Genomic DNA, 17650 nt, shown 5'->3' with positions numbered 1-17650 from the left:
ATCTCCAATAATTATTGACACTATTCTATTAAACAACAAAGCAAAAATAGATTTATAAATAATTATCGAAAACATATTTATCAAAAAATACAATAAAAAACTAATAAAAATATAATAAATATTAATTTTAGGATATATAAATATATAATGAATATACACTATTATTGAAAAATTATTACTATAATATTTTTTGAAAGCTATTTTCTATAATTATTAATTGGTATAAGTAAAATTATTTATTTACAATATTATTAAATTATTTAAATAATATTGTTATTTAAAATTTTAAGATATTAATTATTTATTGAATTTAATAATTAATAAAATTATAGTTAGTACTATTAATACATAATTCGTTATTAATTTTGTAAATATTAATTTATTATTAATTATTTTTCTACTTTTAAGATTTTTTTAATTTATTACATAATTTATTTATGTTAAATAATTAAAATATAGTCATGTTAAATATTTTGTTATTTAAATATATAAATAATATCTAAAATATTTAAAATTTATTTATTTTAAAGTTATTATGTAACATTAAATATTTTGTTATATATTTATTTAGCTATTTTTAATGTTTTGTTATTGAAGATATTTAGTTTTTGAAATATTTAAATAATGTTTTATTATTTATTATTTTAAATTTTTATTGTTTGAATAAGATTTAATTTGAATAATTCATAAAATTATAATTTATATTGTTACTACATAATTTCATGATGGATTTTGTATAACTATAGAGTTATTAATAATATGAGTATTATTAAGCCTATTATAATTAATTTTTGTATTTTGAAGTTAGTGTATAATTTCATTATAATATTTAAATAATTTCAAAGTTTTTTAATTGAAAATGTCTTTAGATAGATGTAGATAAAAAGTGGGGGAGAGGATAAATAGAAATTAAAGATAGTTTAGGAGAGAATCTCTCTACTATATTAGTGATAATCTAAGAGATAAATTGGAGTGAGAGATAATTAAGAGATAAATAGGAATTAGAGGCAACTTAGGAGAATGTGGGGGAAAGTTGTGCCACTTGGCTAAACATTAGAAAAGCAAATCCTTCTTTCATTATGGTCTGTTAGAAATAGTTAAGCGTATGTTATTTCCTTATTGGTTTAATGAGTAATTATGTGGAATGAAAAAATAAAAAATTCAAAAATAGGAAATTAGGAAGGGGGTTTATAGCAAGGAGAGGCATGGTGACTTGGACCGTCTATATATATACGTATATAATGTTGCATATTCCTAGTTTGTTTTTGGTGTTTTTTGAGGCCATTTTTTTAAACCGATGCCCTTTTTTAAAAGGTGCTTTTTTTTGTGAGAAATTGGTGTTGTAGTGATATATAGTTAAAAAAAAAAACGGTTATTGGGTAAGTTACAAAGACCCCCTTGTACTATGGTGTTAATGACAAAGTCCTTCCTGTATTTTTTTTTGTGACAAAGACCCTCTTAAATTTAGCCATTAGACAAAGACCCCCCTCCGTTAGCATTTTGTCAATTAACTTCGAAAAAATATTCATCTGGCTATTTAAATTTTTCTAAATGCCCAAACTATCCTTTGGTAGTGTTCATTGTCTTTTCCATTGAAATGATATTGTAATTGAAGGGAGTTATTGACTTTTTGAATCAGACCTCTAATGTCAAACAGTGTCGAGGATCTTATTAGGAAGATGATTTGTTCTTAGCCCTCCCAGCGGATGACTGCTCATGAAGTACTAGGTATATGTTTGGCATCGATGCTACTGATGTGTGGGTTTGAACACTATAGGAAAAATCGGCTTTAGCAACGAACAAAACCGCTGCAAAAAGATACAAAAAATTGTTGCTAAAGGATATAGCAACAGTTTAACCATAGTTTTTTGTCGATGGTGGATATTGGCGTGACTAAAGCCTATAGCCATGGATATTGTACACCATTGCTACAAATATACCTATAGCAACGATTTAATAAAAAAATTATTGCAATAGATTTATTTTGTACTATTGCTACAAATTGCTATAGCAACGATTTTATTTGTGGCTTTAGAATATGGGCTATTGATGAATAAGTAGAAATAACAATGGTTTTAAGTAAAACCATCGCTAAAAGTATTAACCATTCTTATATATTGCTACAGTTTTTTACATTAACAGTTGCTATAGTTATCATCTTATAGCAATGGTTAGGGTTAAAAACTGATGCTGTAGACTGGTCGTCACAAAATATAGCCGCATTTGAAGCTACTGTTGTATGGAGCCTTTAGCAAAAACCTTTGCTAAAAGCTTATTTCTCATTTGAGTTTTGACGAATGCTAATACAAAAAAATTTAATTTCACATGTTCCTGTATGATAAAACCTGTACAAAATTATACAAAACATTCATAGTAGTCTTTGTTCAATACACACCTTTAATATTTTTTTTTCATCACCAAAAAAAGAAATGAGAATTAACAAAATTATCCTCATTGCATCTGAATAGTTGATTATATGTCCGTGCATCATACTCACGTCCTTCGCTTTAGATCATAAACTTCAGTCTGTCATGTTCAACAAAAATGAATACATAAGGATTGATGTTAATAATTAGATATATAAATTAAATAATGTAAGAGTTTTATATGCATTATACATTACCATTGATTTAACCCATGCAATGTGAGATATAAGTTACTCTTTCAGAAAAACCAGAGGTTAATAAAGAAAAAGAACAAGTGCCCAAGTATCAGTTACTGAACAAGCTGCTGAACTAAATGCATTTGGAACAACATGAAGGGAGAATGGCAAGCTAAAGAGGGGCTCTTATAGAATTCTGATAATATATATGATGCTAATAAACAATATCAGAATTTATTGGTTTCCCACCATTCAATATATAAAACATAATTTAAAAAAGTCAAAGTCAATGAATGCTTGTATAATGCAGAATTTGTCTCTGGATGGCTTGCCTTCACAGAATTTGTATAATGCAGTCCTAGTTAGAGTTGTAGAGAATCAGCTAGTTCATTAGCAGTCCTAGGCACCCAGCTGAATCAGCTATTCAACAAGGAACCCAAGAATTGTGCCTCTCTCTCTCAACAATAGTCTGATCTTCCATGGTATCATGCCATGTTTTCTCATCCAAGAGATTATAGTTTGACAGCCACCTTCAACCTTTCCTACTCATCACTTCCAGCCCTTGAATCATCATTTTCAGTTGAGCCCTTACAGAATTTCCAACATCAGTAGGGCCAGAATAGCTGAGTATAATGTTTCCATTATAATCCCTGACTACATCACCAATACCTGGAGTCTCCTGGACTCCCAAGGTTGCAACCTTCAAAGTTGAGTTTGATATTACCTACTGTTTGTGCATGTTGCATAGGGGTTCCACTCCTAAAATCACCAATAACTTCCATCATTTTAACAAGTCATTTAGGGTGACACCTTTAAATTCATCACATACCAATGCCCAATGAGCTGCTCCTATCATAGTGAGCTCAATCAAATCCCACCTCTCTAGCCTTCTCAAAAATTCTGGCATTCCTTTCACCCAAAGCCCCCATAGCAAAGCATCCCTTACACATTGCCAATTGCCATAATATTTTTTCTCTTTGTGGTGCATCTAATCTAATTTGTACTAAACAACCCTTCAACATCTGTTTGTACTAAAAACACACACACACAGCTTTGAATTAGCTGTGCCTTGAAGAAGCTACTGAAGTAGGTTTGTCTAGAGAACTTGCTTAAATGGCTGTACGATGACAGAAGTTGTCTCTCCACATTTTTTTAAAAGCATAGCTTATAAGTTTTCCAAGTGGGCTCAACCTCCCAAAGCCAGAAGACATGGCTTGAAGGCCTTCACAAACAGGTACTCACAGCCTGATCCAGGTGCTAAAAATATTAAAGAGGAAAACAAGAATTTATCTGCTTGTGAAGTTAATAATGTGATAGAAGAAAAGGCACAAAACTTGGGACATTGTACTAGTCAATCCTCCACCAGATCATCTTGTTACAGGGATTACCTGGTCCAATTATTAATCCAAGTTTTAGTTGGGTCCATACAACCAGATCCATATCAATCTACTAGGGAAAATCCATGGTTGACACTTGACAACAATATTGTCAGACTTGCACTAGACAAAATTGTTTTGGCTATTGGGTCATGGGTCAAATGGTCCATCAATTTGCACAAATTAAAAAAAAAAAGTCAATTTTAAAAGTTAGAAAGAACGAATGGTTTCAGATTATCTGTCAAGTTGTTTATATCAAAATAAGCTTACAACAATATAAGGTATATGTTTTTTATTGGTAACCAGAGTTTTATCAATTATGGGGCAAGAATGGTACAATTATGACTTAGAAGATGTAGAGAACACTAATGTGGACCCCACTAAGGTGGTCCCCACTGTTCGTATGTCAGCAATAAGTTATGATTAGGATTAGTCTTTTATGATAAGATTAGGATTAATCTTTTATGATTTCAGCCTTATCTTATCTTGCCATGTAAGCAATTCAGTCCTTTTATAAGTATGATACTATGTATATAAATTTAAGAGTGGGGCGGCTGTTTCAAAACAACCAATTCTCTCTTTTCTGAAAATCTCTCTCTCTCTCTCTCTCTCTCTCTTCTCCCTCTTCTTTTCTTATTCTTTTTCTTCTTCTCTTTTTAGTGTCTGTTCAATCTTGAACGACTACTTGGTATTAGAGCATTCAATCTAGGGTTTCTCATGTGGAATTAACCCCAAAACCATCGTAGCCATCCATTAGAAACCCTAGGGTGTCCCTAACTTTGCTAAATTCCAGCTGCCGCCCCCCGTCTTTCTCCCTATTTCCAGTTGTGTTCACCCTTCTCTACAAAAAGGGTCCCGGGGGCCCTATAAAAGGGGTTGGTCAATTCACCCGGTTAACAAGGCTAAGGTTTCTTGAAGAGTTCAAGGGTTGTAGAAGGGGAGGACACCCAGATCTTGTCAGGAGGGGTTCCTACAAGATATTCAACCAATTTGCAACTATCACCAAGATCTGATCAACCATTATTTTATTTTCTGTTATTTTTATTTCTGCAATATTTTAGATTTAATTCTTGTTCGTTTCTCTGTTTTGCAGATTTGAATTCGTTCAGTTCAAGGCTAAGGTGTCTCAAGGGGTTCGATGGTTGTAGAAAGGACAGACACCCGGTTCTTGTCAGGAGGGGTTTCTGCAAACTGTCAGGCCGATCTGTAGCTACCGCCACTGGATCCGGATTCTGGATCGTTTTTTTTTTTTATTTCTTTTATTTCCTTTGTTGATTCCCATACTTTATTAAATTCTGATTTTTACTTATTGTCTTGTTTAAATTCAAAACATTTAATTTCAACAATAATAGATTCTATTTTCTTATTTTCTGCAATTCTTGATTGTATTCTCTTGTCCGGATTTAAGTATATATTAAATTTTCACTTGCTTCCCTGTGGATACGACCTGTTCTCACCCATTTATTACATTAGTAGTTGTTTGAGAAATGGTAAAAATTATAAATGTTTAAATTGGTGTTTCAGAGTGTTTAACAATGCGCTTCCGGACACACCAAGTTTTTGTGAGCTGTTAGGAATGACCTTGTAATGGGAAAGATCTATATACTCAGTGTAATTTTAAAGCTGCATTGCTAAGGGACTAACAATATTTAAGTTGGGGGTGTGATAACCCTGCATTTTGATGCCTTAAGGGCATCTGTGCAAATTATGTAGAAAAGTAGCCAAATCCAAGCATAGGATTTTTGTTTCTCAAAGAAAGTATATTCTTGACCTATTGGAAGAAACAGGAAAATTGGGTGTTAAGCCTGCTGACACACCTATTGAACAAAAGCACAAGATTAGTGCAGAGAGTGGAGAGCCCCTTGAAGATAAAGCTATGTTCCAACGGTTAGTTGGAAAACTTCTCTGTCTATGTCTCACTCGACTCGACATCAGTTATGCAGTTAGTGTGGTTAGTCAGTATATGCACTCTCCTAGGACTACTCATCTCCTTGCATCTGAGAGGATACTAGCATATTTGAAGAGGTGCCCAAGCAAAGGCATTTTATTCAAGAATAATGATCACATGAAGATAGAAGTTTACACATATGCTGATTGGGCTGGGTGTGTTGATGATCGAAGATCTACATTTGAATACTGTGCTTTTATAGGAGGTAATCTTGTCTCTTGGAGGAGTAAGAAACAAAATGTTGTTTATTGTTCTAGTGCTGAAGCTGAATATAGGTCCATAGCAAATGGTGTAGCTGAGATTCTATGGTGAGATTATTATTTTAGGAGTTAGGTATTGTTTATGAGAAACCCTTGATGTTGTACTGTGATATTCAGGCTGCCATCAATATAGCCATAATCCGGTACAACACGACAAAATTAAGCATATTGAAGTGGATCAACATTTTATCAAAGAGAGGGTTACATCTCAAGAAGTATGCCTTCCATACATCACCTCCAACATGCAGCTATCAAACCTTCTCACCAAGGTGGTTTCAAGGAAGAAGTTAGAGGCAGATCTATGCATGTTGGGAATGACAAACATCTATTCCCGACTTGAGGGGGAGTGTAGAGAACACTAAGGTGGTCCCCATTGTTCGTATGTCAAAAATAAGTTATGATTAGGATTAGTCTTTTATGATAAGATTTGGATTAGTCTTTTATGATTTCAGCCTTATCTTATCTTGCCATATAAGCAATTCAGTCCTTTTTATAAGTATGATACTATGTATATAAATTTAAGAGGGGCGGCTGTTTCAAAGCAACCAACTCTCTCTTTTCTCAAAATCTTTCTTGAGCTCTCTCTCTCTCTCTCTCTCTCTCTCTCTCTCTCTTCTCACTCTTTTCTTATTCTTTTCTTATTCTTTTTCTTCTTCTCTTTTTAGTGTATGTTCAATCTTGAACGACTACTGAAGAAATGTCAAGCACCCCTTGATTAAAAATTTAAAACTTAAGATCTCCAACCTTCAGTCTAATATGAGTCTGCAACAGTGGTCCAATGCTTCATTGATCTTCAGCTAGAGAAAGGGGAAGTGTAGTTAACTTTCAGACTTTCTTGAGCTGTAAGAGACTCCGGAATCCCTAGGTTGAAAGAGGTTCAAGAATCTAGATTATGTTATGCAAATTTCAAGATTTCTAAGCTTTTAAGTGTGTTTCCTGTTATTATTAACTCAAGACACCATATTAATCTAAAATGAAGAGAATGGATTCCATGTACTGAAAACCTGTCAGTCAGGGATGATGTTGGAAGGGGCAATCATGTCATGGTTGTACAACATATGCATGATTGAGCTTTTACACAATGTCATGTAACATAGAAGTGAAGAAAGCACATTGCTGGCCAAGGAAAGGTCAAATGAATCCAATGGGTTATTGCCATATTATTGAAACTGTTGCAATTAGGGGTCGTTATCCTAACTCATGTTTAGTATGATTGGTTTATCTGAACTTCTTTTAAGTGGAAAGAAACATTAAGGGCAGCCCAGATGAGGCTCCCACCAATGTGGGTCTGGGGAGGGACTGATGTATGCAGCTTTACCCCTATACATACAGCGAGGTTGTTTCCAAGATTTGAACCAAGGTCACCCTGGTCAAAATGGAGCAACCCTACCATTGTGCCAAGGCCCACCCTTAAGTGGACAGAAATATGCAGGGGTAAAATAGGAGCCCCTACTTCTTTGTTCAATGTTTGCTACTACTAAGAGCAAGCTGGAAATATGTTCCCAACCAAGCACAGAGAGGTTTGTCTAAACTGTTTGAAGATTTCATCTTGCTTTTTCATTCTTAAATATCAGACCAATTTATATGCAACAGAAAATAGAGAATTAGGAATAAAAGGTGAAACTCAGTAGGCTATAATAATTTAAAACAGAGATTTTTATCAATAAGAAATTAAGCAAATGTAAATCTTATGTATTTGGGACAGCTAGGCACCAAATGTTTTGGGCAAAATTATAAAATTATAAATCTATCCTTGGGATGGAGAAAGCTCCCAACTTATTGTAATACTTGAGGTTAGATTTAATAAAATCTCCTCTTATTGATAAAAAAAAAAAATTCTTGTGCATTTGGGTGCTTGTAATATCTGAACCAGATGTAATAAAATCCTCTCTTTGAATTAATAAAACTTTCTTCTTTACTGATAAAAAAAGGGAGAAGAAAGCAAAGCCTGAAATTAGAGAGATAGAACAGATCAATTATATGCAAATATAGAGAATGAGGTACAAAAGGTGAAATATAGTATGGAGGGAGGGTAGGAGGGAATAATGCCGATAGTAAAAAAAGGAAATAAATCATGGAAGAAATCAAGTTTCTTCAAATTCCTAAACCAATTGGTTGATTTGTAATAGGGTTAATCATTTTTTGGGGGGTCATAATAACAGTTCAAACCAAAACTCCATTAAACCCATTTATAATTTGTAAGGACAGATAAATATGGTCTTTAACTCTTAAAATAACTTTACAATGCCAACTAACAATCTAAGTCAAAATTAAATGAACAAAAACCAAAAGCAACTCCAAAATGTACAATAAAATAGAAAGGTTGCAGTCTTGTCAATTACCAACACTCCATTAGTAAAATGACATTGGCCCTCTCAAATCTCATTGGATTCCAATATCTTGATCTTATTGGATGGATAACTGAAATACACATAATATCAAAATCAACTGAAATAATAAGTTTTGACACTCTAAACTTCGACAACGAGAAAGTGATATGATTGCAACTTCTGTTTCTCTATATTTTGTAAACAATCCAACAACTCTTAAAATAGCTATGATTAGACATAATTATTGAACCATAAATTAATAATCTAAAAATAACTTTAAAAAGTGACCCAGATTAGAGAAACAAAAGAAATCTACAAAGCTTCTGTTAGAGAGATTTAGAGAAACTTAGGCAGTATTCAATGATGTTCCAAGGGAATACTCTGGTGTTTCCTGTTCCTGAAACATCAGAAACATTCCATAGGAGCATTACCAATTGTTGCCTTGATTTCTTTCTTTATAGTATCTTTCCCTTTCTTTTTTGTGTGTTTTGCATCAATTTTGTTTTCAATATCCATTCTTTCTGAACTTTGTCCAGTGTGCTTGTGTGCAGCAGAGGAGATTGTGGAACCCTCATTTGGATTCTCTTCTGTGCATACCAATCCTAGATCAAGAAAGTGGATACAGAAATCCTGTGTCTTTTTTTCAGCATTTGTTTCCATCTTCCTTATATGCTTCATTCTTTAGTGAAATGTCCATTACATTCTAGACTTAATTAGGAAATGTAGAATTAACCCAATTCTGTAAGTTGCAAGTCTGTATTCAATTGGGTAATTTTGATGTCATATTGCCATTTAATTGAAACAAGCAATATAATCATGTATTGAGACTACAGGTATGCAGACAAGATGGAAACAAGTGGAATATTCTAGCAAAGAATTAGTGATTGTTCAGTCATTGGAGAGAGATCTGGATTATTTTGTTACATGGTAAAACAAACCAAATGCTGAACCAAACCAACTTGGACACCTTGAGAATTGAGATCAATTTGATTTGTCTCTGAATTGTAAATTACAGATACAACAGTAAAATCTGATTCCTCAAAAGTATAAAACTGAAACGTGCATTGAAAGAATCTTGCTTTATTACAACCAAGTGTTGTTACACCTTTACCATCCAGACATATTATGTTACTGCTGCAAACAAGTAGCTAGAAAATGACCCAACATGAAATATAACTTGGCAAAGAAAACAAGGAATGAATAAATTCTATTTCTCAGCAATCAAGTTGCTGAATTAAATAGAAAGGAATCTATATATATATTACTATCATGGAGATATTTATTGATTATGAAAAGTAAATCTAAAAACTAATGCCACTTACAGCTTAAACTTATAACAAGGGTGATGAATGAATTGTAAAAAATTAATAACCCATGGCACCCCAATATCAATAAATTCTTATAAACATTAAAATTAACCCACATGGATTAGCATATTCTTCATGACCATATAAAGCATATTAACATTAGAATTAGAAAAACAAAAAATGCACGCATCTATGTGGTGGATTTATTTAATCCCCTAAAACTCCTCACCATGCCGGTTAGCATATCCATAGCACTCCAATATCATATAAAGCATGTCCATAGCACATTCCATGGCGTTCCAATATTAGAAAAGATAGCCAAAAGAATAAACAAATTAAACAATGAAGTTGTTACTTACATCCTTTTCCAAAGCAACCTAGATGCCACAAAACCCACACAAAATGCCATATGAATAATAATCAATCCTATAAATTCACAATAATCAATATAAGTAAATAATCTTAAGGATAGGATAAAAAATTTTAGTATCAGAAATGAAATCATTTAAAGGAACCTAGGAGTAGATATAATCATCTATTCTTCACCATGTTCAGGTATAATCATCTACCGTTGCTCTTTTTTTTTTTTTCAGATTCCATTGACACAATAGGCTTAGGGCTTAATATTTGATAGTGTTCTATCATCAACATTTTTTGATGTCTATTTACATTGAAATTTCTGGGATCTGAATCATATGTACATCTCAAAGGAACCTAGGAGTAGATATTGTTTGCCCCCTGACTTGTGCCTTTCACACTTATTTTTATTTATTTTTTGATCAATAACACTTTCATTAATTCATCAGTAGAAAATTTACAAGTGGAAGACAAACACACTTATCTTCCAAGAGTCACAAAGAAGTGCTTTTCACACTTATTCTCAATTCGAACTGCCCCTCACCCCCCCCCCTCTCTCTCTCTCTCTCTCCATCTCTCTTTGCTTCTCGTCCCCAACACTATCAAACACCTCCCTACACTTCTTAGATTAGATCACTAGATTGCTCTTCATCTGCTAGGTCTTCTCTCTCCTCTCTCTCTCTCTTTCTCTAGATCTCTCTTGCACAAATTTCCTAGAAATTCCCTCACTGCCCTCACCTATTTAACCATTAGTCGCAGGCCCACCTACCCTTTTCATCCAATAAATTTGTAATACTTTTATCTACTGGGCTTCTCATGCTAAGGTACGAAAACCTTAGAATGATACAATACCTTTCATGAGTTGTCATATACACAGGGCTTTGTTTGGAATCTTCCTTCTTCTCCACTCATTCTTCAAACTTCATTCACTTTGAAGTATGAAGGTTCATGTCCCATATGTCCATCATGCCATGCCCATCATGTCCTTGTTCTTTTTCCAGTAGGAAGCCCACTTGCTTGACCATATATTGCATTGAGATCATTATGGTAGAATGACTCAGTACATTATTTGGTGTACTCCGTGCCCATTTCTACAAGCTAGTCATTATTTTCACTTCATATATTGTTATTATGTAGGGTTTGGGATAGGGCTAGCACTAGGGGAATTTAAATTCTTTCTGGGTCCACAATTTTCATAACATTCTATATAAACATTGGTTTTTTTTCCTCACTTATACCCATTTCAATCAATTGCAGCTGCTTACACCACACATTTGGAATATTATGGTAAAGGGTGGAAAGAAAACAAATTTGTATGCTTAGCATTGCTCAACCATTTCCCATGAGGAGTCGTTTTACTTTCTGGTTCTGGTAATTCACCTTTAGTCTGAATTTTGATTGAAGATTCAATTTCAGCTTTCTTACTCAGACTTGCCCTGCACGTTAATGTTAAAATTGTAATTTAAGGTGGTTGTGGGGAGTTAAGGAATTGATTTCCATTAATCTTACTCAGACTCTAGGAAATGGACCTTTTAGGGAGGTTATAGTCAATATTGATGATACTGTAGTTGGGGCTGTTCGGCCTTCTACTATGATATACACTAGAGGGATCAATCCTCTGCTATGGAGACCCATTTCTGGAATTGGTAAGCATTTTAATTATTTTAGCCCATTGGGGTGTTGTGTAGGGTGCATGATTGAGTCTCTTGGTGCATAACTATTACTCTTGCCTGTCACATGAGCAAGGTCCCACCAAGGAGAATTATTTCAGAGAGAGAGAGGTGGGGGGAGGGGTGGAGTCAGAACATTAACAAGGGTGATGAATGATTTAGACCTAGGTGGATCTGGTGGTTGACAGTTGCAGATAAGGAATGGTGGGAATAGGGGGTTCGAATTTCTATACCCAAACCCGGCCAACCTGTTGGAACTTGGAATCCATATCTTTTTGTTTCCACCACTTCATCAGGTTTGGATTGCCAAGTTGTGGGCCTACTGTACCATTAAATGAATAAACAATCCATTGGGGTTTGCAAATATTGCCCTACCATTGGAAAAACCACATTCATTATCAGAACTCCTTCAAGTTCTCTAGTAATTTGACTTCAACTTCCTTCCAATCAAAATAAGGTTGAGATTTACATGTGAGAGAGAGAATTAGCAGGCTTAGCATCAAAACAAACATAGGCATGGCTATATATGAGGATATCTATTATTATAATGAGGTGACACCCCACAAGCCCAATAAACAATAGAGTAGGTTCTGATCATTTACTTACAAATTAACCCTATAGTGTGTAGGTCAGAACACAGAACTGGGTGTGTTTTCTTATCAGGTCAGGACTCAGGAAACTCAACCTGATCTGATGACAGCAGTAGAAGTAGTGAAGAGTAAGTACTATATTAATTTTCCAGGCAACAGTTTCCGTCAGTTGTTTTACACCCTTACATATGTACAATACCCCAACTGAACCCGTAGTTTTTTGTTGCATACAATGATGTTTTCTGCTGCAAAAGTTCAGTAGTTTGACCCATATAATCAGCTACTTGTACAACTTTCTGCAGACCATCAGAAGTTCAATTTCATGAAATATTTTGTTGCATCTTCAACTTCTCCCAACTCATGATAACATTTTGCAGCTCTGAATTGAACCTTGAGATATTCAAGCTCTATTGCAATCGCTGCCATACAGTCCACAAGTGCCTCTCTCATCCTTCCAAAGAGACATCCTTGTTGCAGCACAATTGCTATAACACAGCATCATAGCATCAAGGCATGCCATGGACTTCTCATTTGGAGAAACACAAGAGACATCCATATAATCGGTAGTCTATATAAGCTATAACTGAAGGAACTCTAATGCATAATTTAGAACATTGAGCACAAGTTTAGATAATAACACACCTTTGGGACCAGGCTGCATTCTTGTCCTCTATACCAGTAACAATGGGATCCTAGACAAAAAATGATAATAATAACAATGAGTTTGTAATGCATGTTAAGAAAATGAAAATTTAGTTATGCAGAAAGAAAAGGCATTACCAAGGTACCATAATTCTACAAACTAGTAGATGAGAGCAATAAAGTTTTCAGAAAACATGAAATCAGTAAATAGTTTATTAAAATATATAAGAGAAAAGGGAAAAATGTTAAAAAATTTTAAATTCCATCACTTCACCTAATGCATATCAACAACTTCCACCATTGCAGTAAGCCAATTATGGAGACAACTATAAGCACAGAACAAGTGCAGTGCCAACTGCCAAATGCAAGTTAATAAGATTTTATCAGAAACCAAATCTAAAAACTGGCATCCAAGTAGAATTTAGCCAACTTCCAAAAATGGAAGGGTGAAGAGGTGGTAAAAGTATCAGTAAAATTTTCCTAAACATGGGTTTGCTTCAGAAAAAAAAAAAAAAAAATTTCTCGTCAATCTAATATTCCAACTTATGAAACTTCACAAATAAGAAGTGCTGCCTAAAACTCCTAGTCCTGCATATAGTTCCGTGGGGAGGCAGAGAGGAAAGAGGTAAGAGTTGGGAGAGAAGACGAAACAACAGTAAAGGGTTTTTGGAAAGAAGAGGGCGTTCTGTCTTGAGATTTGGGAACGTTCAACCTTTAATTTTGGACTTTTTAATTAAAAAATTCAAATAAATGAAGATAACGGTTTTATGTAGACCCCTATTCACTCTAGGCAGGGAAGAATTCCTGCCGAAAGTGGACAGCTAAATTTTCCTCATTATCTAGAAACCACACCAGAGGAAGTAGCCACGGCGGGGGAACCAACCAAACAGCCTCAGAACTCATCTTTCCTTTTGCAACCAGCATATGAGTTGTAGAGAGATAGAAACACGGGCAAGAGAACAACTTGAAATTTACACCTGACAGATCATATAAATCATGAAACAACAGATCAAAAGATTTCTGGTTTGCAGTATTAAAAACATGGACTCAATCACAGAAGATAGTTAGAAAGTTATGCAAACTCCGGAAATCTTTGTATCTTCTGCGACAAGCCCCCCGGAACTGGTTCTCTAAGTTAGGTGTTGTCTTGAAAACTTTTGGGTTTGAACGGTCCTATTCCGATTATTCCTTATTTACATATCGCAAGAATGAGCTTGTCTTGTACGTCCTGGTTTATGTTGATGACTTAATTGTTGGTGGGAATAACACGGAGTTCATACACAAATTTAAACAATATATGAACCGGTGTTTTCACATAAAGGACTTGGGTGTTCTTAAATATTTTTTGGGCATCGAAGTGACTCGCAGAACATCGGGGACATTTCTTTGCCAAAGAAAATATGCACTTGATATTATTACAGAAACTGGCTTATTGGGGTCCAAACCTGCTCCATTTCCTATTACTCATAATCATAAACTTGCCCTTGCTGATGGAGCACTCCTGGATGACCCTGAACGATATCAACGTCTTGTGAGCTGTTTGATTTATTTAACCATTACATGATTGGAACCCAGTTATTGCATCCATGTCCTGGTTCAATTTATGCAGTGTCATCGTATTGATCATTGGGATGCGGCATTACGTGTGGTTCGTTATCTGAAAGGACGTCCTGGTCAAGGAATATTTTTGCATAATGATAGTGATATGCAATTATATGCCTATTGTGATTCCAACTGGGTGAGCTGCCCTCTAATTCGTCTCTCTCTTACTGGGTACTTTGTCATGTTAGGATATTCCCCCATCTCCTGGAAGACTAAGAAACAACATACTGTCTCTCGGTCAATAGTTACTACCGGTTGTGAATTGAAGTGGCTGAAAGGTCTGTTGTCATCTTTGGGTATATCTCATCCTCAACCTATACACTTGTTTTGTGACAATCAAGCTGCTCTGCACATTATTGCTAACCATGTCTTACATGAGCAAATCAAACATGTTGAAGTTGGTTGTCATTTCATTCGCAATGAGCTCCAAACCGGACACCATTGCACCTTCCTATATATGTACCGATGAACAAGTTGCCGACATTTTCACAAAGGCTCTCAGACAGAAACAGTTAGATTTTTTCCTTCCCAAACTGGGCCATTCGCAATCCTCATGCACCACCTTGAGGGGGAGTATTGGACAAAGATAGACTCACGAGAGTCCTGAATAGGAAGTAGAGTCCCGAATAGACTCACGAGAGTCCCAGATAGGAAGTCTTTTTGTTTTGCTTTTCTTTTTGGATTAAGAATACCTTTGTTTTTATTTTGGGGAACAAGGAACTCTATCGTTTGTATATAAATATCATAAGGTATCAATGGAAAATATACAACCTTTGGCTTTCGAAATTCTTCGGTCAACGACGACGATGCTAGTGTCTCCGCCAAGGTAGTAGAGAGACTTGTCGTGAGGGCGAGGAACAGTATGACCACCGTAGCTGCACATTAGGCGCAGTTTGTAATGGACCAAATCCGGTCCAGTTGACGCAGATAGCTCCAATTATTGGTGTGCCTCCAATCTTAAGAACACTATTCATCAAGTTCTTGTCAGATAAGCTCTGTATCTGAGTCCACATTTCTAATTCTCATGGGAAGTTTTGTTCTTTTTCTTTTACTGGAACAGATGTAGCAGCATTCACCAACTAAGACTGATTGGTTTATTACTTCCCTTCAAACATCTTTATGTAGTTTTTCCCTTGTGTGGTTCTTGAGTCGTTGTTATAGGGCTTAGGAACTTCAACTTTGTTTGTTTTATGTAATCCTTGGATGCCATACAGTGAAAGTGAATGGCATCGTTGTAGCCTTGTGCATTCAACGATGCTTACTGGTCATGGTCTAGAAACTGTAAAAAGAGACAATAAGCACATCTTTTCATTTTAAAGCAACCCTAATTGAATCCAGCACTAGAGATGCTTATTGGTCATGCCTGAACCAATGAGTAGCCTGATAAGCTTAATCCCAAAAGTAGAAGATAATGAATAATGTCTTCTTTAAAAAAATAATTTTGATATTTTTAATAAATTAATGACAGTCAATGATAGTGATAAGAACCCACTTAACACTTTTTGAAAATTTAAATACTGTAGGGATACATTTGAAAGTTTGAATACTGATTTAATACTATCACTAAAAATTTAGGATACTAAAGTGTAATTTTCCTAATCTGTATTTGGGAACAGATGACAAGTTTGGAGCGGCTACTACTGGCTTACCAGTCGTATATGACCATGAAATGAAAGAGCTGCAACTACTCATAGCAGAATAACACCATAAATCTATTACAGGAGTACAATCCAACACCCAAGAAGACCAGACACCCAAATTATAACTCTCTCTCTCTCTCTCTCTCGTCTACTTCATTCCGAACTTCTTGAGAACCAAAACGAAGTCGTAGAGACGTAGACCTTGTGCTGGTCAGGGAGAGATTTGGACACGCTCTCCTTCTCCATGCACTCATGCAGCGCTTGGCCCAAGCGACAAACTTCGGGCAGTGAGCTTCAATGCTGAAATCCCCACATCTCCATCTTATATGCATAGAACCAGCTGTAGAAGGGGACAAGGGTCACGTCCACGAAGCCCAAAGCGTCACCTCCGAACTAAGGCTTGTCTCCGAGCTCCCCCTCCAAGAGCTTCAAGCACTCTATCTCTATGGACTTTTTCTTTGTTGCCTCTTGGTCCCCTTCCACAATCGTAAATCTTCTTGTCTATGGCCCAGAACCTGGCTTGGGCGCGCTTGTATGGATCGGTGGGCATTTATCTTTCCAGACTTCATCAATGTACTGAATAATAAGGATCGATTTGCAGATGAGCTTTCCATTGTGAATCAAAACAGGGATCTTCTTGTAAACAGGGTACATCTACAGCAGCAGAGGACTCTTGTTTGGGAGGTCCTCATCCCTGTATTCATATTTGACCCCCTTCTCAGCCAAAGCTGAGGATAAGCTCCGCAAAGAAGAGTTCAGAGAGGAATTGAACCAGCGAGGGAACCAAAACTCACACATGTAAATCTTCTTGTAGATGGCCATGATGTTCTGATCATGGAAGGAAAGATAACCAGCCATCAAAACAAACAAGACCAGATATCCACGGTATTAGTATTTTTGGGTCAATTCGGTTTTAAGAGAAAAAATAGAAAAAATTTAGTGGGGTATTATAGTAATTTAATGCTTTTCGTTATGTGACTTAATAATCGAAAGGGTCTTTGTCTAACGGCCAAAATTCAGGGGGCCTTCATTGCAAAAAAATGTATAGAGAAATTTTGTCATTGACCCCATAATACGGGGGTTTTATGATTATTTACCCCTTTTTTAGTTTGGGACCGTTTCTATCATATAAGCTTTTTCAATGTCACATCAGCATACTATTGCAACATATGCTAATATTAGGAACCAATGCCGCTTTCTTGAAAAATGGCGCAATTCATTGTTTCATACCATATGAAAAAATACTCTTTTTTTTTTTTTTTACTATTGCTAATAAATAATACATAGATATGGCATTAAAAAAAAAGCCTATGTGGCAAACCAGCA

General features: G+C 35.2%; 1 long non-coding RNA gene and 1 pseudogene across 3 annotated transcripts; both read right to left on the bottom strand.

Moving 5' to 3' along the window:
* Window positions 1-2288: 2288 nt before the first annotated feature.
* LOC148879965 (uncharacterized) lies at window positions 2289-14131 on the bottom strand. 3 transcript variants are annotated; one of them, XR_016105826.1, is made up of 6 exons: window positions 13966-14131; window positions 13357-13437; window positions 13083-13132; window positions 10183-10249; window positions 8529-8607; window positions 2289-2526 (listed from the first exon to the last, which is right to left on the bottom strand). It is a non-coding gene; the product is annotated as an uncharacterized LOC148879965 (long non-coding RNA). The 3 variants fall into 3 exon arrangements; XR_016105824.1 differs by having other exon boundaries at window positions 13935-14041; XR_016105825.1 differs by lacking the exon at window positions 8529-8607 and having other exon boundaries at window positions 13935-14043.
* A 2341-nt stretch (window positions 14132-16472) lies between these two features.
* LOC148879964 (putative glutathione S-transferase parC pseudogene) lies at window positions 16473-17182 on the bottom strand (annotated as a pseudogene).
* Between the last annotated feature and the right edge of the window lie 468 nt (window positions 17183-17650).

The sequence above is a fragment of the Nelumbo lutea genome, chromosome 1 (genome assembly GCF_056320005.1).
Source record: "Nelumbo lutea isolate HS-2025 chromosome 1, American lotus-T2T, whole genome shotgun sequence".
Taxonomy (NCBI): domain Eukaryota; kingdom Viridiplantae; phylum Streptophyta; class Magnoliopsida; order Proteales; family Nelumbonaceae; genus Nelumbo; species Nelumbo lutea.
This window is presented reverse-complemented; position numbering and strand designations above follow the sequence as displayed.